The sequence below is a fragment of the Scophthalmus maximus genome, chromosome 11, assembly GCF_022379125.1.
Source record: "Scophthalmus maximus strain ysfricsl-2021 chromosome 11, ASM2237912v1, whole genome shotgun sequence".
NCBI lineage: Eukaryota > Metazoa > Chordata > Actinopteri > Pleuronectiformes > Scophthalmidae > Scophthalmus > Scophthalmus maximus.
In genome coordinates this window covers 10,920,390-10,944,080 of record NC_061525.1, presented here as the reverse complement: position 1 = coordinate 10,944,080, position 23,691 = coordinate 10,920,390, and the positions used below count along the sequence as shown (strand labels likewise).

Genomic DNA, 23,691 nt, shown 5'->3' with positions numbered 1-23,691 from the left:
AGTTTCTTTCCCTATCAACTTTTGCATTTCACTATTGACTGATAACAATTGTGGTTTAAATTAGCACATTGAGAGGGGGTAAGGGGATGATCATCGTCAATAAACACGGCGGTTAAGTTATGGAATGATCATGGCCATGCTTTAAAGTCATGAACATACATCAGCAAAAAAGTTGACTGAGCCCTTGAACAGTATAGACAGCTAGATGTGGAGATATGGGCATTAAAACCCAAAGAGATGCTTCACCGAGAGGGCATTCTACCATCTCCCCTTTCCCTGGCAGTTGCTACAGCAAACCTCACATCAGCACGAACGAAGGAACAGCCGAGGAGAGGAATTACATGTCGTTCTGCCGGGAGACAGATGTCCTTCGAGGGCTACAATACAGCAAATGGTACTATTATCTGACTACTGCATTCTTTCATTCTTCCCTCACCTCTTTCCAAGTTGTGCTTGCACTGTGAGGAGGAGGGAGCCACATTTTACCTTGTTATTTACATATAGCTGTAATAATCATCTGTGTTATTTCCCCCTTCATATTCATTTTGATATTCTACAGTATTTACGACTGGGGGCTTTGCGGCGCATAGCCAATACAGGCGGAGGGTAATGAATAAATTAAGCATTAGAGGGAAGGCAGAGTCCTACTCAGAGGTCACATGCATTTTGCTGCCATTTTAAAACGGGCAGATCACAGAGGAATATGGCAGAAGAATACGTCCAGTCAGATGCTAGTGAGCTGCTGTAAATGGGCAGCCATTGGGGAGCACCTGAATAATTCATAGCTCCTCTTGTTGTGCTGCACAATCAGGGGAGATTTATTTCGAACAAAGGGAACATGATGTCTGTTACGCATTTCTGTTATGCTTTGTCTCACACTGTCGCTTTTGTGCTCCACATTTTCGTCTGTATTAGATTTATTTTATCTGATCCATCAACCCGCTGACATGGGGCTATGATTGATGCAGCTGCTCGGCCTCCTGAGCTGTTTATACATTTAAAAAAAAAGTAGTTGTGGGTGTTTGAATCAGAAAGCTGCATTTCCCGTGTGCTGTTAATCTGATAGCTCTCGTCCTCCTGCAGCCCGGGACGTCCCACTATGTCTGTCTCCAGAGATGCCAGGTCTCACTGACGCAATTCTCCAGAGAAACTCACAGCATGAACCGCTAAACGTGGCCCTCTTGTGAGACTTCATACTGAGAAGCTGTTCGCCTTTTTCTTACCGAAATTCCACCAGCATAGCTGAACACATTTATTATCTCTCCTGCAGCGGCTCCAATAGAGTACAAAACATATACAGTATGAGAAATATATATGTGAAGGAAAACAAAATGTAAATGCTTCCTACAGTACTTTTTAACCGCTGCCACACCTTCCTCTATGTATGACAACACATTATGTTTCTCTGCGGGTCAATGGCTGCAGGCTCAAATTACAATTTAAGTTATCCTTGTTGGCCAGACTGAAAGAAACAGCGACAGAGCAGCTATTAACAGCACCCATACAAACAGCGCAGGGAACCTGAACGTGCCTTTTTGTGTTATTAACGTTTCTGTCATATCCAAGTCCTTTTGGATGTTAATCTTTTCTGTTGTTGTGACAGTTTGATTGTTGCATGTGTTTGATCTAAAATGATTTTCATAGGATTAAGCTGAATCCTATATGTACTTTGATGATGTTTCATCCGCTTGTTTGTTTCTAATGTGCAACATCCACATGATCAGCAACAGAAGATGAGAATTAACCTTTTTACTGAACCTGCCACACATTTACATCAAACTGCTGTTAATTAATGTGTGTTGTTTGCGGGCCAGATGAATAAAGCAAATACTGAATGTTATGCCAAGTCTACTGTGTCTTTTACCTCTTCTGCCTCCTTCTTTCTTCAACAATTCACTGCAAACCACTGCAATTCTGACCCCTCGGTAATGATGCCAGTGCATTTCCTGTTCCAGCTAAATGAATGTGGCTTTTAGTCTATATTTCAATGTTTCATTTTACTTTCTTACAAGTACAAGAGTGTGAAAAAATACAATCATTTTCCACAACAGCGGAACAATAACTTACTTTTTTTGCAGATGGTTAGGGCCAGTAGTTTAGTAAGGTTAGTGTTTAAAGTTTCAAGCAGCTGTCACAGAGAGGAATAATACAAGGGATTCAGACAATGCTGACGATTTCTTACTATATATCTACAGGAGCTGTAGTGTGATAATATATTGTTCTTAGAAAAGAGATTAAAAAGCACTTTGGATGCAACACAATGCAAATTCATCAAGGATATAATCAGTATCGATGTTCCCCATTTTCCACTTTGTTGATCTGTCACCCACCCTCATTTGCAGCCCAGTCAACTTGAACACGTACACTGTACATAAAAATGGATTTAGATTATGTAAAGTGATACCTACTACAGAAGTACCCGTAAACCTTTATTCTCTTGAATGATCAGCAGACTCCATTGGTTGTAAAAAAGAACTCAGTTCAATTCAATTTTATTTGTAAAGCACCAAATCAGAACATACCTTATCTCAAGGCACTCTACATAGTAAGGTCACAGCTTACAATATCATAGAGCCACCCAACAGTTCCCACAATGAACAAGCACTTGGCGACAGTGGAGAGAAAAAACACCCTTTTAACGTGAGGAAACCTCTTGCAGAAGTCAGTTTCTATAGAAGTCTATGAGAAAATCAATGGACTCCTCACTCTTTTTATAACGTCAGCAAACATTCTCCTGTGGAGTTTATGGTCTCAATCGCTAGTTTCAAGTCTTCTCCAACATAGCATGATGTTCATTTTGTAAGTTATTTACAGTAAAATAGACTGTAAATGGTAGTTAAATACAGTGCGATTGACAGCTAGTACCGTCCTATGGGTGCACGTCGCAGGTGTAAGTGGACATACAGCTGACAAGCTCTCAGTCAGGCCCACCCCCCCCCCCCCCACTTCTCCAAATATTGTAACCTCAGGTTTCAGAAAAACAAGATGGCACTGGCCAAAACGACAAACTTGCAGCTTCAAAACGATAATTCACGAACCAATGGGGGATGTCAGGGGGAGTTGACGCTTGAACTCAGACGTCATTCCCACACTGAAGTTATCATCATCAGAACTCGGTAGTGTCTGTCCAGGATGAAGGTCCATAGATCCAAAAGTGCAGTAATTTCTATCTGTGCCCAAAGTTCTGCAGATTCAACAAGACAACGTTCTTTTGTTCCATGTCGTGAAAAATTATATACAGTTGATATTTTATTATTTCATGCATTTATTTTATCTAGCAGCTAAACTCACAGAATATAAATAGCAAGCACAGGCAGCCCAGAGACATTTCAAACAGCTTCTTTCAAAGGTCTGGCCCACTTACATGCAGATACAGACACAGAAATACATAAATGATGTGTGAAATAAACAGATAAATATAGCAGCTTTTCATTAAAACTAATTAGCTACTATCGGCTGCATAATAAGATTTTTTTTTACTGTATGTGTTGAAGCTCATTTTCCAACTGGAAAGCTGCAACTACTGATTATTTTGATTATCAATCAATCTACCAGTTACTTTTAGATGAATTGTTGTGTGGCTCAAGTGGTTGCTTGTCTACTAATCGGAGGGTCGGTGGTACCTTCCTATGGAATGTAATTGCATGTGAAAGGGCCTATACTGTATATAATGATACTATAAATAATACAATATGTAAATTGAATATGCTAATTAATTTTCATTGTATTCATTTGTTGGGGAAAAGAGGTCTTTACATTAGGCCTGTACACAGACCGAAGCACAGATTCACATTTCACTGTAGTTTTTAACAAAGATCCAAGAGGATTATGTCCCATTTGCAGCTTGTCTTTGGGATCAGACGGCAATTTGCTGCCGTGTGAGATGGTAAGTCTTGCTGCTCTGCACATGTGGGCAACGAATGAGGAGGAATGTTTGTTCAACTCTCCTTCATAATCCCTTGTTCGTCAAATAGATCTATTTTCTGCCCCCTTTATACCTTTTCACTGGACTGCAAACTCTGACAAAGTGCCTGGGTCTGTAATGATGATATATAAGAGTTATCCTGTGGATGTTGTCAGATTAAGGGATGTGCTGTGGGTGTAAACCTGGGTGGTGACACAGAGAGAGTAAATAAAAAATATGTCAGAAAGATTACTCATCTTGTGATCGAGTGCGGCTCCTAAAATGCTGGGAAACGATTGAAATGAGTTCAAGGTGCTTTAATTCTGTTAAATGTATCAGGACATTGACAATTAACCCCCATTTTGTAATGTGTTCATCTATAATTGAGAGTGTCAGGACTCAAGCTAATACTGAGAGGAGGGATTTAAAGCAGTTCAATAGGTTTTTACCTGTAATATGCCTTCACAAGTTTAATTTCAGGCTGCATATGATACTTTTCTGCGATAAATAAAAATTGTGGTGCACTGCTGTTCACCAAATATTTAACAAATGGATCTTGGGTGCATTTTCAGACGTCTATGCCACTCTGGTAATAAAAATGTATTCAAGAATCCACAGTATCACAAACACACACACACACGCGCGCGCACAAAAAATGGATTTTCCACTTGTGTGTGAAATCTAGCCGTTGTTCAACTCACTTTGATTTGAAACAGTGCAACACGCGGCAGCCATTTCTCAAACTGACACAGAATAAAGAAGGGTTGCGGCCTCCTCCTGTTTAATTATAGCGCCTTGAGAAAAGCAACAGATGCTAACAAAAGACATCAAAACACCCATTTGGTTGAAGAGAGTCTAATTTCATAATGAGTCTAAACTGTATATTTTGGTGCGCTGATGTTGTGTATGCTGAATGTGCTCTCATGGAGGGAAATGGGTTAATCTAAGAACCCTTTCAATTTTGCAAGATATTCGACTCATGCCCATTGATTGAGGGTTTTTTTTTTACTATATATTTTTACTTCAGTGCATGAAAGTCAGATGAACTTTCAGGACTGAAATCCTGTTGTTTAATAGAAAGAAATAAACACAATAAACACACAATCATATCCTCTGCATTTCTCGCTATAATCAATTATTATTAAAAAATAAAACTTCCTTGGGGCTAGTTAACTATTATCAAGCAGGAATGTTTTGATTTCTGTAATGAAAACTCTGGGTATTTTCCTAACCTGAGGTAATGCTAATGAAGCCTTTGTCAAACTTAAGGGAAGGAGAACTGTTAAATAAGCATCTTAACAGCATCATAAAGTATGAGCACTAATTAAATTACATATTTATTTATTTACTTCTTTATTTTTCTTGCTGCAATCTTACATTCCCATCAAATGTATTTGAACTTTTTTGTTTACCGTGTTCGTACTGAGGCCATTAGCACAGTATCTGTGATTAAATTACGATTACATTGACAAATGTGACATCTTTGATTCTGTACAAAAGAATCTTTTAAGTCTTTTAGAAGACATCTGAACAATATACTTGTCAACAAGAGCGTCAGTGCATCTTAATGTGCCACTCATTTTCTCTCTCCAAATAAATTAAGGAAAGGTTAAATTACAATAAATCCAGTGCTCTCGCACTGCCACTATCCTCCTCGCTACTTTGCTTATTGCTCACTCCCTTTAAAACATTTTACACAGTATTTAAAGACAAAAACAACTCACCTACACTGAGAGGGATGTATAAAGAAAGCAACACAAAACTGGGTTGCACTCTTTCTATAAAACTGCCTCTGTGTGTCTCTCTCTATAAAACTGCTTTTAGAGGGCAAACCCGTGGAAGAGCTGACACCGGGACAAGCTGTCAAAACCATTACCTGCACTCAATTTCCCACCAAAAAGACACAAATTCCCTTCTGACAGAATATGAGTATGGTTATTAATCTCATGACCAAATCATCAACTTGTATTTCATATAACATCACACACTAAACATATCAAGTGTGCCTAATGTGCCAAGAACTTAACTGAAATGCCTAAATGAATCTGCTTCAAAGAATCTGAACAACTAGAACTTCAACAGCCGTCCTCACTGATAATACACCGCTCACCTCATTATCACATAAGTCCCTTTTTCATGTGTCTCTGAGGTGGAAAAAAAAGTAATATTAGATGCAAATACACAGTGGTTTTACCTTTAGATGTGTTGCTGCTCATACTATGTATTATTAACTTTCTACTTCTGCCCAATTGACAAATTATCTGATATGGCCGATTTCTGCTTCCTCGTGCAATACTGAAGTCGGACACTCGCCTTGTGCAGAGAAGCATCGTACAGGACTAATAGTTCAAAGCAGGAAAAATCAATATCTTCTTCTCACTGTGCCACATTGTGTAAACTCCAGCCACCTGGAAACGATCGCTTTCAATATCTCCAAGGTTTAGCTGCCATGTTTGGCGTGTCCTGGCGTCTTTCAAATATACTTTGACAGGGCGTCTGTGCAGCATTGTGAATTTGTTTGATTGTTTCTACTGCTACACACGCACATACCGTTCCATTACAAAACAATATACAGTATGTGCCTCCCAGTGAAGAATATTTGTGAACGTACGTATTAGCTTATTTTCAAGAAGAGTTGATACTATTGGTGGACAACCACAAAGTATATGTTACCTGAGTAACCTATCTGTCATTTACTCAATTTCTTTAAAGTACAGTCTACAACATTATATATATATATATATATATATATATATATATAGTACTATTTACAAAAGGGGGAAAAGAAAAAGGGCCACAACATAATGAGCACATTTCTTTCTCATTGTAATTTTGAATACAAGAATCATACTTGTATTTCATGTTGTAGCAATCTTAATTTTACTTCCTCTATAACTGGTTAAACTCTGACAGGAAAATAAAATCTTGAAACTTTCGTGGCTGTATTAAGTTATTCTTCATGCGTTCGACCACGGATAAGATGACACCACTGGCTGAAAGTACAACCCTACAAGGTGATTACTGTAAAACACAAAAAAACTAATTTAGCTCGGGTATATCAAGTTACGCAACTTCTTTGTGCTCACATAATAACTCTTGCTTTAGAGCCTGGGAAAGCTGACACACAATTACCACTGTAGTGGCTTTTCATGACATTGATGAAGCTGTTAGTAAAGGGCTGGAAAAGCCACAACAAGTCAAATCCTTCAGTTCCATTACAGATTCTGACTCCTTACCAAATGGGGCAAAGAAGACATTTTGCTGGGGAGTGGGTGGATTTCAATTTTTTTTCATATCCAGCTGCTCTCATTTCTGAGAGGTGATAATAATGAGTTCTTGCAAGACTTTGAACAAAAGCATCACACGTGTGGCACCGGTTCATGCGGATGTTATGTCAAGTGGGAGAACAGCAGTTGAAGAGCTGCTTTCATTTATCTGCAAACAGCAACATGACAACAACTCTGTGTCCTAGAAAAAGAGCAGAAGCATATCACAGACATTCTCCTACCAGGGATCCTGTTTAACGTTTGTTATGTGCTTAGTGGCACAAATAATTGTATAAATAAAATGGTGATGAACGCTTCCTTTTCCCAAAACATGGTTTACAGTACAAAGCACATTCCCTTGAATATCTATGGCCAGCCACAAAATCCGACGAGGTTAAAAGTGCGGCGCACGTTCACAAGTTTATCAAAACCATCTATTGTATGTATTCTCAATCCGTGTTCAAAGCAGCCCAGGGTGTTTTTCTGCTGTTCATCAGAGGGGCTGCTTTCCCTATTGAGATAAGAAATTAAATCTGCAGGAGCAGAGGATGCTGGGTTTGCTGCAGGGTGGCGAAGCGGCAGCTCTGATAATGGAGCCGCCTCCCATTGCGCAGGCTATGAGGCAAACAGCCGTGGCACCAGCCCAACCCTGCCTCTGCGAGGCGATAGCTAACAGTGTCACTCTGAAGACTCTCTCTCTCTCTCTCTCTCTCTCTCTCTCTCTCTCTCTCGTTCTCACTCTGTATGCGAACATGTGGTTAAACTGCATGTGACACAGAGAGGAGGGAAACAACGAGACGAAGAAGAAGAGAAGGGATTCTGCATCCTTGTGTCTGCAATTGATTTAATATATGCAGCAGAAAAAAAGCATACGGGGTTTCCTTTGTGTTTAATGTAGTGAGAATATGCATGGTGAGTCCAACACACTGACCCTGTGGAGTAAAAACTCAGCGATCGATCAAGTCTTAGGAGGGAAACATCTTTCTGATTTTCAGCATATTGTTAACCAAGCATTTCCCATCTATCCTAATCACGTTCTGCTCATGCTCACAGTCTGCATATGCATATATATATATATATATATATGTACTGTACTATACTATACTACTGTGTATAGTGTATTATGTAATTTTTTGAAACTTACCAGAACACTGCTTTGTTTTGGATGCTCCACACGAGGTTCACTTCAAAGCAGTCTGCGGAGAGAAATAAACGATCACACCTCAACGTACGAGCAGAACCAACATTAGGTGCCACACAGCGCCAGCTGTAAAAGTGTCAGAATCATAAAAAGGTTCAATTTATAGATCAATCCCAGACCCAATACAACTGATTTGATTATTCTACGGTGGTGAAAGAATCATTTTCTGCCCAGAAGGAATTTAAAAAGGTGAAATTCGTGCAGTAGTATCCCTTTACCTAACTCCTTCTATAAAGATGACTTCCTTTTCGATTTGTTTTTGATTAGTTTTCAGCCTGAATTATAATTAACCTCATTTGTATACTTGAAGCCTTACTTTTTCTTCCATGTATGAAACGTTTCTCCAGTTGGTAAATGCAAAGGACTAATTCACCGAATACTGACTGCTGAATATATAACATGTACTGTCCTGGTACAACATATACTGTAATATTAGTATATCAGAAATTTACAAAAACCTATGTATTTAAAATTGCATTTAATAAAGCCTGAAAAAAACATTACGTGACAATAGGAATAATTGCAAATATTATACATTATTTTTCGATAGATAGATACAGATAGTCACTGAGCAGCTGAAACAGAAAAGTCTAGGCACAAACACACTGGAACTGATAAGAAATTTATAAGCAGCCTGTCTATTGTGTTGACCAACATCAGCTGTTGTGTTTCCTCGCTGAGAACAAATCTCATTGAGGATTAGAAAAGAAAAAGAAAAAAGTAGCGGAGCAGCACACAGCAAGAATGGTTAAGGAGGAAGGGGATAATGCATTTAACATGGCCAGCTCGCTACAAGTGCCTCAGAGTCTCATTACAGGGCTAACAGGAGATGATGCCCACAATAACACTGTTGTTTTGGGTCTAGACACTATAATGAACAGATTTCCAGAAGTCCTGATCTTTAATTTACCTTTGACATACCATATCGGTGATGAATTGGGATCCAGAGCGACTGTCTTTTTATAAGCGATGATGACTCACTGCTTACCCATGACTCATCAACTTGCCCTGCGCAAACCCCCGAGCCATCGGTCCTGTCGGACCATGGATGGACGGATGGATGGATAGATCTTTATATATTGGATTTTATATATCAGACTATGTCAGTGGTTACAGGGGGTTGGGTATAGTAGGGTCCATGAAAACCTGGAAAAAGACTTTTGGGATGAGTGTACATGTGTGCTATGCAAACCTAACACCATTGGATGGTATTGCAAGAACTTCCCCAAATCCAAAACACAGCAGGACAGAGCTGCTAAAGTTTGCATGAAATCTGAAAGGATGCCAGGCCAGCTACTATATGAAGAAATATATACTGCTCAAACACTGGTTGCAACTGAGGCTTATTTTTTTATATCAATATGCAAAATGTATGTCTGCTAGTTCAGTAATGATGAGCTTCCTTGGTTTGGTTGCTACTGTGGGTAGTACACTTGTTAGTCACAAAGGCGATCAATCGCGTCTTGTGTTTCACCTGCTGAGAGGATATAAATAGTGGACAATATGAGCATTGGGGAAAAATAGACCAATTTTTAAGCACTCGTAGTGCCAGTGTTTTCATACACACCGAGGCTTGAGTGAAATAAATCTCACACGCACAAAACTGATCTCTGCAGAACTGTGGTGAACAAAACAACACAGGTTTAGTGTAAAACGCTTTCAGAGGACAATGGGATTCATTTAAACTGCTGCCACACTGTATAAAGGATAAACAGTTCAAGGGAGTCACAGTTTCTTCTCTCTTTCCCCAGTGCACAACTAAAGGCATACATGCAGCTATCACAATCAATTGAAATTTTGCAGATGAAGATACAATTTCCACTCCTATTTTCCTCTTTCAGGAATAATGACAGGAGAGGGACCGCTACGATTCTCTGATTCAAAGCAGCAATCTTGATTGGAATCTCAACAGGCCTCTTTATCGGCCCCAGAGACAGCGACACGGGGTGTTTGCCCAAGCAAGGCATATTTACCAAAGCCACCACTGACTTCTACCAATGTATAAACAAGCCAGGCCTTGACAAAAGACCCTGACATTAGGGTAACCTTCAAAGGTGGTTTAGTAGCTGTCCATTACATCCAACAGAGACATGGCTCTTCTTCATCTTCAGTGTCATGGTGGCACCTCACCTCCGATCTAGGAGAGTTCACTGAACGTGGAGCTGATATTCCAGATATCGAGATAGATCTAAAATATTGCTAATGTTATTCAGTAATCACTGACATATTCAGTGTGTGTATGTTGTTAAGTGTAATGTAGTAATACTGCATTTTGTACATTAAATTGGCAATGATTCATGTCGTAATCAAACGCTTATAACAGATAAATGTAACTGAGGCTTGGTATTTTACAGTTTCACCATAAACACAAATACAACCAAATATATTTAAATTGAATTTGAATTCAATTGAAATGCTAACGTAAAATGCAAACATAAATCTTTTTTTGCATTTATTCATATTGGCGGATATCAGCAAACATACTCACAGATACTGATATGTCTGTGAAAGGCTCATATTGGCTCATTTTTATCAGCTCTATTTAATACATTATGTAACTTCGAATGTCCAGATCTCTGACGTTCCAAGGACAGTGATGTGAGAAGCACAATTTCACGCATGCTTCCATTTACTGACAAGTCCATCCTATGTCCATGTTCCCCGAAGGATCCAACACTGTGGAATTGATTAACACACACTGGAAACACACACACAAGCTGCAAATATCACCCAAGCTTTTCATGTGATCTTACATGTTGTGACTGAATGCTAACTGCCCCTCCAATTACTCATCCAACTACCACGCAGACAAATCAAACAAATATACACTGCACACACACAGACTTCCACTGAGTGACACAGTGATTAGGTCTGGGAGAGGATTTTATTTTTCCACTCAAGTCTACATTTTAGTAATTGTTTTTGTTTTCCTAATTAAAATCACTGGTGGTGGGATGTTTGACTTACAGAGCAGAGGGTAAAGGCTTGCACACTGAAAAACAAAAGCAGTTTTGCTTCAAATCATCTTTCAAAGTTCAGATGTCATTAGGCTCAAACTCTGCCTCCAGGAACATCTTCATCTCTGCTAATGCAACAGGATTACTGAATCGTATGACTCGCAGCTTTTTAATCTTAACTGGTGTTTTTAAAACTTCACGTTGCTGCAAGTCATTATTAATTTCATCTGCGTTAATTTGCCCACAATTAAATATTCAAATTATTTAAAAATCAAAATAGTTTTAGTTTACCATGAGTGACAAAGAAAGTATTAACTTTTTAAAGAAACAGGGGCCGATCCCATTTCAAACATTTAAAAAATTGCAATGATATGATTATTATTCTTAATATTAACTTTCTTTTAGTTTCACAATAAATAGACGGATAAACAAATCTGGTGTTAAGCCTCAGAGAGAGGTTCCGTGTCAGGTCTCTGAAGATTAATGAGTTCCTCCTCCTCTAACCTCAACATTCACACTCAGTCCCGGTGGGAACGAGACTTATGGGTTTCACTCACCTCTGCTGAGAGGGAATGAATATGGAGGGACACTCCAGTGACATTCAAGTCAGTAAGAGTCAAAGTAACACAACTGAAAATCTTACACAGAGCTCAAATCATTTCCTTCAGACACGATCTGTGACGACATGGCGGTGGACAAGGTGCTTTGATTCACATGCTGTAGCAACGCAGTCAAGTCCAACTGGACGGCAATATTTCATTCAATATCAGTGATTATTAATCTCCTGTCGTTTGTTTTACCAAGGTCTCTTACTCCTTGCCGAGTGAGTGTGTGTGTGTGTGGCTTCCTCCCTGTCACCTGACTGGGCTTCAAACTTGTTGCTGATCATCTAATCAATCAGCTCCTGCTGAAAAGCCGTGGCTCTCTTCGGCAGATTGTTTGACCCGCTCCGTGCACACGGGCAACACCTTTGTTATTTTCAGTTCTAGTTTTTGATTCTCATGGATTTTTGCTGGACACTCATGTTACTCTGTAGTGCCTTAGACTCCACCTGTCTGTTCTGCTCTCACGGTGATTTGCCTCAGCCTTTTGCCCTCAGCCGCCTGCCTGCCTCTCCCATGCTCACCAGCCAACACGCTCAGTATTAATATTATTATTACTGTATAACATTCTTCAATAAATTTTAGTGTTTTTTATAACACTTTAAGACTTCTCCCCGTGCCTGTGGTCTGCATTTGTGTGACGTAACAGTTTCACTTTTTTTACATACGCAATCTCAATTATAATACATGTAAAAGCTGCTTTGCTTTTCCCTTCCTTTGCAAACATTCGTGGACGCCGTCAAGGACAAATAGCGATTTATTCAGTGTTTCAGGGCCTTAGAGCGTCTGCACACATAGTGAGGCAGATGTCACACAGTGACAAAACTGATTTTGCTAGGGTTTTTTTACCTTTTCTTTTGATAAACAGCTTTCATGCTGAAAACTGAAACATGCAGTGGCCTGTATTTTGCAGTAGCTGGTGTGTGAGCAGAGGACAGCTATGTCCAAAGAAAACATTATCGCCCCTCGGTTGAAACACCCTCTAGAATTCCTAATGAAGAGTGAAAACCTCTCTGTCGCGGTGTTTAAACCATGTGTGAAAATGCTCGGCACACAGCACATCCACTTCTCTATTGCTCTGCTCGACTTGCCACAGGGCTAAAATAAATATTTTGAGGCCAAGAGCCACACTGCTATTATGCACCCCCAATAAAAATAAAATAAAGAAACACATATGCGATGTTGGGCCACACTGAACTTAACCAGTTGGATGTATTGCGAATAGTGAGAAGGGGCTCGCCAACGGAGTCTGAGAAAGGCCTGATTATTCCGTCTGTTAAATCCCCGTCTCTTGAAGAGATCAGTGTGGAACACAAAACAAGAAGTGACAAGGTAAGGAAGGAAAAGGTTGTGAGAAATACCTGCTGTGAAACACTGCCCCGTCTAACTGATGGCTTGACTGCGGCGCTTGCCTCCATCGTGCATGTTAAACGTGTTGTGATTTTCCTCAGATAGCAAACAGTCGCGTTACCCCGCTACCTCTGCTGAATGTGATTTAACAGACAAGCATATGGTTCTCTTAGCATGCCCACACAGTTGGCACACTGACCATTACGAGTGCCTCCAGGGCAGCAAATGTGACCTCCAGAGATGAGAGAGCTCCAGACAAAGGCAACAACCCAAGGCATAGTCGAGGCCTGTATTGTGGGCTGCACTGCGGAGGGCTGGAACACACGAGTACACAGAGATAATGGCTTTGGCGGAGGTGTAAAAAAGCTGAGGAAAAAAATTGCGCCGACGTTTTACTGATATTTACTATTACGAGGATGTTGTGACTCAATTGTTAGGAAGGAAATCTCAACGCGGTAAAGACACTGACCGTGGTGACACTGAGCAATTGTACAAGTTGCCTGCGAGGATAAAATCAAATAATATACGCTCTAATAATTGGTCTGCTTATGCAGTTATTTTAAAATATACTAAAACAACAAGGTTTGTAATGCACATCTTTGTTATCCTAAACGCTGTCCTACATAAACCAGTGAACCAAAGGAAACAATGAAATAGAATAATGCACCCGTCATCTCAATAAGTAGTACAACACAAAGTAGTGCACCAATGGCCAGGGAGGTCAGCAGGGTTTCATATGAAGCTCCAACATGCAGACAAGGAGCATGCGAGAGATCAGAGATTCACTCTGTTCCTGATGAGTCAGGGAGAATCGTGATCCGATGCTCTTGATCTGATGCCGCTAGTAAGCTGTTTCCCCTCCCCTCCCGTCCCGTCCCCCTTGTGAGTCGAAGCCTCTGAAGATGTCCGAACTACTATTTATACACTTACTCAAGCTCAGCACATTTAGCAGTACCACATAAATAATCAGTAGCTATGGGAGACAGTGTGTAAGAGGCATAGGTTTGTTTTAGCCTCCTACTTCCACAGAGCAATGTGCCGCATTCGCAACCTCCCAGTTCTGACTCGGTATTTCATTCCGTGCTGGGATACTCATCTCCAAACAAAAACATAGTTTTTATTATTAATGCAGTCATAAACAAGTGACTGACTGTATTGATGGGTACCCTAACTGCAAAGTCCTTAATGGTCGTATTGATTGTGCTGAACATTACTGATAAGGTCTCCGAGAGCATAAAGCCCATGTCAGCAACATTTCAAATATCTGCTGCACAGGCCTCCTCTTTTTTCTGTGTCTACCAGAGGTGGGTGCGACCATGAGATTTGGTTTAAATATCAAGTAATACAAGAAAAGAAAAAAAGAGAAAAAATAAATCACTGACACTGATTACAAATAACTAATGCACCATCATGTGGGGGAAGACCCACTTGTCATGAATTATGAGGTGAATATTATTATTATTATTATTATTATTATTAATATTATAAACTACTACTGAATACATTTACCACCAAATATATTTCCTCATTTCTTTTTGCTTTTCTTTGCAAAATACTAAAACCCAAGCATGCTATAACCAACATAGGCTTGGGCTTTTATTATTGTAAAACTGTGTTCAGTTTTGCATATTATTGCAAACAATGGTGTGAACACATTCCATGCAATCAGAGTGAGCCCATAGTTGCCAAAATTGCATAATCCCACCTCTAGTTTACATTTTAAGCACTTGTTTGTTCTGATGCATCACAAAAACCGGAAGGAGAAATAAACATTGTGATCAGCTGGCTGGGCTGGAATAAGCTTCTGTAATGGCAGATAATGTCTGATTGTCTCCTAAAGGGGTGAGTGGAGAATCCAGGCTTGGAACTTGTCCTGTGCAGGAGGCGCCAAGGCCCAAAGCACAAATATACTGCACTCCCCCAAAATATGATTATACCACAGTGCAAATATTCTTCCAAGGCTGTGTTTCATGTGTACAGTATGTACATGAAATTATTTACCAAACAAGACAGCTGTGACCTAAGTTTTCATTATTTTTTATCCCTTTCATGATTCGGACTATCATTCAGTTACTTAAATAGTTTACATGTGTGCATTTTTGTAACTTCAAAGTGCGTCCAGATTCCATTTTTGGTGGAGCCTGGTGTCATGTCAGATAATTAGATTCATTCATTTAGGGACCAATGCTTATTTGAATGATTGTGTATTTTCACTTAGAAATCAAAATTTCCCAAAACTGTTCTATTTGGAGATGATGGTGTGAGTGTCTTCACCATCTTAGGCCATGAAATACGGTGGTTTGAGGAAATTACTCCAAAATTTGATGCAGAAATGGATAACAAAACTGCTGCAGACGATGATCTGCATAAACACAACCCTAGCACCTTTTCAAAAAAAGGTTTTCATCTTGTCTGCTTGCATCAATAAGTCAATACAACTGTTTGGGGAAACTACATCCCTTCACCTTCCTTGGTTCAATGACACTTGGTTGGCGCCAGAACACTTGAATTAGCATTGCACAACCAGCAGTATGTATTTTGTCGCCGACAAGGTTTCAGTACGTAAAGAAAGAGGGAGACACAATTAAAAAAGAAAAATCAAGTATTATACCTTGCTACATACAGGGAGTCAATTCACTGATCAAACTAGCCTTTTAATTTTTGATGCCCCCATTCATTGAAAAACAAAAAAAACAACAACAACAGAGTCAACACAAGTTGGGAAGTCTGATGAGAGATGGCTTACAGCGCTGTCTTGGGAAGTGAAAAGATTTTATTTCAAGTCTGCTGAAGAGGCAAAGTTAAACCCAAATGTGTCACTTACAGGCCCACAGCCTATTACCACCTATCTAATGATGCTAAAGATGATATAATGCTTCAATTTTCAAACTATCAGAAAAAATTATGGCAATTTTAATTAAAAAAGAAACAGCAGCTCCTTTAATTTGAATTAAGATAGTAATTATGCCGACTTTTCTGTTTGCTGCTTAACTTTAAACTAACCATCGTTGAAATGTGCAGTGTTGAATTGTTAAAACGCGCTTCACAGATGGCCAAGTTTGAAGTCAATCAGATGAGAGGTTGTCAAGAAAATCGATGGGCATTAGACAGAAGGACTGAAATTTCTGGATTTGCTGGTAGGATGTAAATCTCAGTAATTCAATTTGAATTCATCAGTTTTGAATTGAGCATGATGGGGGTGTTTTCCTCACTTTTGAGCCAGGAGTAAGCAAGCATCAGGATTTACTCATTCACAGGTTAAAATTTTATGAAAAACTAAAATCTGATCACTAAAATCTTCAGAAATGTCCTGAAATGTTCATGTCCTGATATCTGGAAATCATATAAGGTAATATGAGATTAAATGAAATGAGAGGAGATGAGATACAATGAAACTTTAATGAGTTCAATAAAGAAACTGGGCTGCAGCAGCAGCAAATATTGATAGGATATAATAAGAACATCCTGAAATACGTTGCGCTCATCACTGAATGTCATTTCCAATCTGTTAACTGCAGGATTTCAGCTGCTTGGCAGCACGACACAGGAGCAGAAACTATGCCATTTTCAACATTTAGCAACATCTGAATGTCAACAATTTGCCTGAATCCGCTTCTTTTGAAAACCATTGTTTTCACAGCTCTCTCCAACAGTCATGGTTAGCTTGACTTGGACAGCCTTGCTTAGTCACGCTGACAGAACAGTGCTTCCACAAAACACCAGAAAATCCCTGTAATGATCCACAGCTACAGCCTCATTTTAACTTGGGCAACAAAACGTGCAGAGAGCGCCATTGTTTGTTTATCCCCTGAGATGTATTTGGTGTGTTCAATTATTTACTTCAATATCTGCAAGCCCCATAAATGCCACTGTGTTGGGAATGTGCAACAAATAAACCTGGAATACGCTTGATGATATTTTATTAGACAGGCAGCATTTCACAAATGGTTTGAATATGTTTTGTCGTCACAGCTTCAGCGGATCTACAGCAACATTTATATCACTGCAGTAGCTAATAATAGCAACCTGCCAGCTACCACTGCAAACACTGTGATCGGGAACAACAGTAAGCCTGCAAAACCGACGTATCCTATCCATTCATGTCAGCGTATTGACACCCTCGCTGATATTGAAAGGGATTATGTGACTCAAGTCTGCATGTTCAGCATGCCTGAAGAAGTGTTCTACTTGGATGAGGGCTGATCTTGCCGTGCCAGTCAGCTCCGTCTGTATGCTGACTTCCTCCTTCACAGATAATCCCATGAAAATAGACAACTCTTTAATTCCTAACATCCTTAACACTACTCCCTCAATTCCTTGAATCCGAATTAGCCACCATGGATGCGCAATCCATTTTGTGCCTCACCCTGGACTTTTTCCACATGTCAGTGTAGATTTGTCATGAGCATGAGTCAGGTTCAAAGTGACTGGGATAGAAAGACGTCGATGTTAAATATTGTGTTGGTGAATGAAATGTGCAAACAAGGCACATGTAGGCTTTTTTTGGTTGAAGCTATCAATATAAATCATGTATAATGTTCCCCCTCTCTACATTATGGATGTGTTCTACAATCTAATTTATTTGCTGTTGGTCTTATGCTGAGCTCAGTACACATTTGCAGCTCAGGATTCTCTTGGTCTTCAGTGCAAAAAGGCTGAAATTTTCATTATGATAAATTGCAAAAGGGCCTTAATGGAAAGGCCATTAAAACTCACTGTTCACTGCAGGGTTTCTGACAGTCATCCTGTTTCTAGCTGCTATATGCATAAACACAATTCCTACCAAATATTTATTGTGACCTTTGTGAGGGGTCGACACAGAACCATTTCAAATTATGTTATTATGTTACTTTATAATGTTGTCCTCCATAAAATGTAGAGCTGGATCCAATTCAGGACATCTGTCCCTAATTATGATGAAAGACGGCTGACGGAAAGGCAAAGATATACAAGTGTGTGTCTGCATGAGTAAATCATATTACCAGCCAAATTCTCTCAATACCATTTACCAGGTTCCGAGGAGGGGCAGTGAAAGGCAGGGGGCTCATGTACGTCAGTCAAACAGATTGTTTGCTGAGAAATTGCAAAGAAATATCAACAACTTGTTAGGCCCTCAAGTCAGATCACAGATGAAAGAAAAAACGTTTTGAATTTTACTTGAGTTCAAAACATATATTGTATATTGTACAATTTTCTAATAAGAAACCTTTTATAAATGTGGTTTAGAAGTGGTGAAAAATAGGCTTTTATCAATGATGCCTCATAAGTTATAAAAGACTACTATGATTTGAACCATCTGCATGTTCTCTACACTAAACCAAGAGACACTAACTGCATTTCAAATACCTTAATTTAAACTTCATATATTCTATAAAGCACTTTACTTTGAGCCGCTGTAAAAGCAGTTAAACTTGAGCCTCCAAGTTAAATGGCTTCATATAGGCATTAGCATATGTAGTACTGTATATTATGACCTTTGTAAAGCTTTCATGCAGTTATCTTCTACCGTGTCACAATATAAGATAAGACTGATGAAACTTCGCAATGGATTATTTTGCAAGGAAGCTGCAGTCTTGACATATACAGACATATGAAAGAAATATAAAGAACACAAATAATGACTAAATTTAAGTGACACAAAGTCAATCTGTAGCCAATATTATCCAAGTTCAATTAAACATAAATTTTTTTAGTAATCTAGGGCCAACAAAATATGTGCTAAGATAATTAAAACTATCGAAGAGTGAAGCAGATTTTTTTTAATCAATGTGCACATGGAGTGCAGTGTGTGAATCAATTTAAACCACAATGACAAGGCAAATTACAAATCATAGCTCCTTCTAAGGAAAAAAAAAAAGAACTCTTTCAGCCTCATGGAAAACCTTCCAGAACATTCAGATAAATGAGGTCAAATGTGGTTAGTAACAGTTCATTGCATCCCCACAAGTAATCACCAACAACCATATGTTTTTTTTCCCACAATTTAGTCACATAAATCCAAACTAGAGAGCCTTGTATTGTGCTGCAATAAAAACAAGACATGAGGGTGTTGTGGGGGAAAAAAGAATTGTTGATTTTTAATGGCTCTGGGAGCAATGAGTGACAAAGAAACGAAAAGGCTTTCTAATGTCTTGTTACATCATGAGAATGAGGCAGAGAGGAGTGAAAGGGTTTTTGTTCCGCCAAGGTCAATTGTTCCACATTGATTTTATTACGAAGTGGAAAGGGGCTTGATAATAACCTTTCTTAATAGCTGTGTTTCAAAAGTTATTGGTGGGTACGACTATAACAACGGAGAATGTATTAAAGTTTAGTGTAGGCGTGGAGTAAACCCATTTTATCTTTATTGCCAAAATAAGTAATAGCATGCACAATGCATTATTTGCCTCAGAAACAAAGTCGTTGAGCCCCTGAGGTAATTTGAGCCGTGCTTGACAGTATCTATAATTCATGACAGCACCCTCTATATGTTCTAAAAGACATTAATTAACATGTTGTTTCAGTTACGTGCTTTGTTACTGGATGATTCTTGACCTGGCCTGCAGGAAACAAGAAGTACACCCACCACACCAAGCTATTCATCATGAATCTGTTAATTTCCATCTAGGTGGAAGAGAGGAGTCCAATTATGTAACCCAAAACATGTTTTATCCCTCATGGGAATAACCAGTGAAATAAGACTCACCCTGCAGAGCTTAAAGCTAGATTTCAGATTGGTGTCATTGGAGTTAATCCCATTATGGGGTCAAATAGGAGCCAGTGTGAAATAATGGATATGTATACAGAGGAAATGGGATCAGTGCAGAGAGATTCGGCTGACCAAGCTATGTGGGGGTGATCTCATGGTTTAATGAATTAAACCCAGTCGAGCCGTGATGATTAACCCGACCCCACTGTTGGAAAGTTGCCCCAGTATACCTCATAGCTTGGGAAATATGTGTCTGTTCTCGAACGGGATCACGGGAGGTTTGAATCCAACCATCCTGCAACCATGGCCACCAGACAAGTTCCTTGGACGCCCCGCAGATTCATCTGTGAAAGGCAGATGACGGGGGAGTTTGACTCGTACAACACGCCACACCATGACTCACAGATGGGAGCCAGCTCAGGCTGGATTTGTCACCATAATGGGAATGGTGTCTGTATGTGTCCTGTATGTGTGCTTGCGTGTACGCTTGTCTTGTGAGGGTTTCTGTGAGCACGTAAGTATGTGTGGTGAGACCATGGTGTTGACTTTCAGCGGAAAGGGGGTGGGTGGAGGAGAGGCGCTTTGACAAGTGTGATGCATACTCCTGTGACGGCAGCAGCCATGAGAGAGCAATGCGCTATAAGAGACTGATAATCCGGACAGAAGTAGGTTACCACTGTCTGTCACTAAGCCTAGTCCACAGTTCATTAAGGCCATATGCAAAGCCTTTTGATAAATATATTCTGGAGTATGATAGCTGCTTTTAGGAATGACTTAAATGTGACATATTATGCAAAAATCACTTTTTCAGTCATTGTGCACATTTGGGTATCTGGGGAGCCTGCGAGCCCACAAACTGTGAAAAAAGACCATCATGTCATTTTTTTGTGGGCCGGCTAAACCTTCCAGCCTGGCTCTGAACCACTGGTTCAGATTTCTGTCCTACTGTGATGTCACAGAAGGGCTCTTTTAGGGTAACCCCGTCTGCAATCTACGAATCTCCACTCTCTGGTGAAGGGGTGTGACATTTCCTATAAGTTTTGAAATCGGTTGACCATTCACAACAGACTGGGCCAGCTGGCCAATCAGAGCAGACTGGGGTTTATGCTGGGGGGGGGGGGCTAAAAGAGATCCAGGCGTTTTAGACAGAGGGTGAAAAGAGGAGCGGCAGGATCAGCACTGAGAACACTGATGACATGAGAACATTAGAGCTCGTAAACCTTTTCAAGTTGTAACCTAAATTACAAGTACGAACCTGAATATGTTCAAAACATGTCTCCTTTCAGGCATGTTGTATGCCTTTATTTTTTTAAGGTTTAAAGAGCAGGAAGTGATTCTGTCTTTTTTTCTTCATTCAAATTAACTTTTTATGAGGTACAGCTATCTCTTAACAGATGGAAGTTGTTTTGGATGAGTTCTGGTGTTCTAGTGCTAACGATCACCCTCCTACCATGACCAGGGATGCTAATTAGTGAGCAGTGACAAGTCAAATGTAATCTGTCAATCTCCTGCTTCCATACAGTCATCTGCAAAGGTGTAGGAAGAACACATTTAGTTCTTAAAGGTCCATTCCTCCATTTTGCATCGTTCTTCTCATGTAAAATTCTTCCACTGTTATCCAGCGATTAACTATAATAACGTAGCAATTCCTGTAACTGAGAAGGTTTGAACTAGAAATACTGAAGTAATTTATGCATGATTTAATCTAAATACTAAATACATCTTTGCATTACACACACACTCTCTCTCTGTCTCTCTCTCTAAGCAAACAAAACAACATCCCAACTGTCACATCATTAACAATTAAATTAAGTCCTCAACTGCCCACAAACAAACAAGTCAGGAAAAGCCCAGGAAAAAAAAACCATTGTAAATGAACAGCAGCACTATTCAAATACTGTGAGTGACTGTTATGAACTTTGTGCAAATGCTTTTGTAGAATAACTGGAGTGCTTAACAAGACAAATCAACTACATTCTTATTATTGCCAAATAGGTTTTACGCAATAAATAAGTCACCAATGTTTGATTTTTAGAAAATTACTTTTGGTCTCCCAAAGAAGGATTTTTTTGAATCAAAATTAATACTTCATCCATGTTTGCATAATTCACTGAATCTGGTTTAGTGACACTTGCAGCTCACCTCAGTCTACTTAAGGAAAACCCCAGACATCGTACCATAAAACGGCACCTTCAACTTCACAGTTGAAGACATCACATGACTTGTCTCGAGTTTCACAAAGAAAGAATTCACCCTGAAATTAGAAATCTTACTGCATGTATTGAGGGAGAGTTCATATTCAAATGAGATTGTAAGTCAAAAGAAAAAACAGTATTTGAGTGACTCAGAGCTCCGAAAACACATTGCTGTCTGACCTGTGAGATGACCTGAACAGCATACTTTGTTTACTTTATTTACTTCACAGCTGAGCTGCTGCTGCTGTAGCAGTTTCCCTTCCTGATAAATGACTGTGTAGTTTGAATGGACTCGATACCTAATAAATCTTCACCATATCCTTGAAATCTGAGCAGTTTCACTAGAGCATAAATATCTTTTTCACACAATGACGTGCAAACTACCGGAGAATGGCCAGCTGTGAGTATATTGGACGTTTTGTTTGATGATTTTCATGCTCAACCTGAGGGCATGCATCCCCAACCACAACAACACTGCACCTAAAGAACGCCACACTCTCTCCGCACAGCTCCTGTGTGAAATGTAGCTTAAAATAAAAGAAATCCAGGTGCTAATTAAAATCAGTTAACGCCCTGAAGAAAACCAGAACACATCACTTTCCTTGTAACTGTAGGAGAAGCCTCATTACCTTTTAAAAGGGCCCATATTCTACACTTTTCTAGTGTTTAATTTGAAGTTTTGATATCCATAGGAAGCAATACTTGTGGTTTTAAAGAGCCCATATTTTAAATCTTTCTGGTGTTTTATTTGAAGTTCTGATAACCTTAAGAAGATTTTTTAGGACCAAAAAACATCTCAATATGGTTTTATAGCTATTCTTTCAGGAGCTCTGCAAAGTAGCAAGGCGATTTTGGCCTGTCTAATTAATATTCATGAGCATCTCTTCTGATGGCAGACTGATTTCTAAGTGACGCATGGCCAGGCCAAGCACAAGTAACATGCTGTTGTCGACAGGAGACAACCAACCACATCAGGTGTTGCATGAGTGGCGTAACTCATGTCGTGAATGGAGCAGTGAATGGCGTCTGTGCGTTGAAGTGTTTGTCAGCGTAGTACGAGCGAAAGAGAGAGAGAAGTGCTGCACGCAGCAGTAACGCTAATCAAAACGGTCTGTAAACTAACCGATGCAAAATTCATCGGTAAACGGTGTCACAGGCCGCGGGGGAAGACACCAGAGCGAACTGCTGCCAGGGCTGGCTGCTTGGCGACTGGATGCTGGACAGAGCTGCCGGCAGCAGCTCCTGCCCCTCCTGCCCTGGCATCCTGTGGCATCTAGTTGCTAAGCAGTAAGCTTCCGCCAGTTAGCGACCACGGGACAGGAGCAGCGCCCAATATGGGCCCTTTAAGTACAAAAGAGAGGTTGTTGACTTTTGTGGTGGCACACGGCCAGGCCAACTACTGGTAACAAATTGTGGACTCCTAATGCAGATTGGTTAAACTTGGTCAGTCAAAATGGAAATGGTTTATTCAGACTAAAATGTTGCAGCTCCATTTAATGTGGAGCTGTACAATGGGGCCTTGGGCCTG

General features: G+C 39.8%; 1 protein-coding gene across 7 annotated transcripts in view; it reads right to left on the bottom strand.

The window, feature by feature from the left end:
- lrfn1 (leucine rich repeat and fibronectin type III domain containing 1) overlaps positions 1-23,691 on the bottom strand; it is a 147,492-nt gene that overhangs the window by 39,108 nt on the left and 84,693 nt on the right. For all 7 annotated transcript variants that reach the window (XM_035622178.2, XM_035622185.2, XM_035622179.2 and 4 more), the window contains one exon: positions 8,315-8,366. The gene's annotated coding sequence lies outside the window, so the exon portion shown is untranslated. The remainder of the gene's footprint in view (positions 1-8,314; positions 8,367-23,691) is intronic.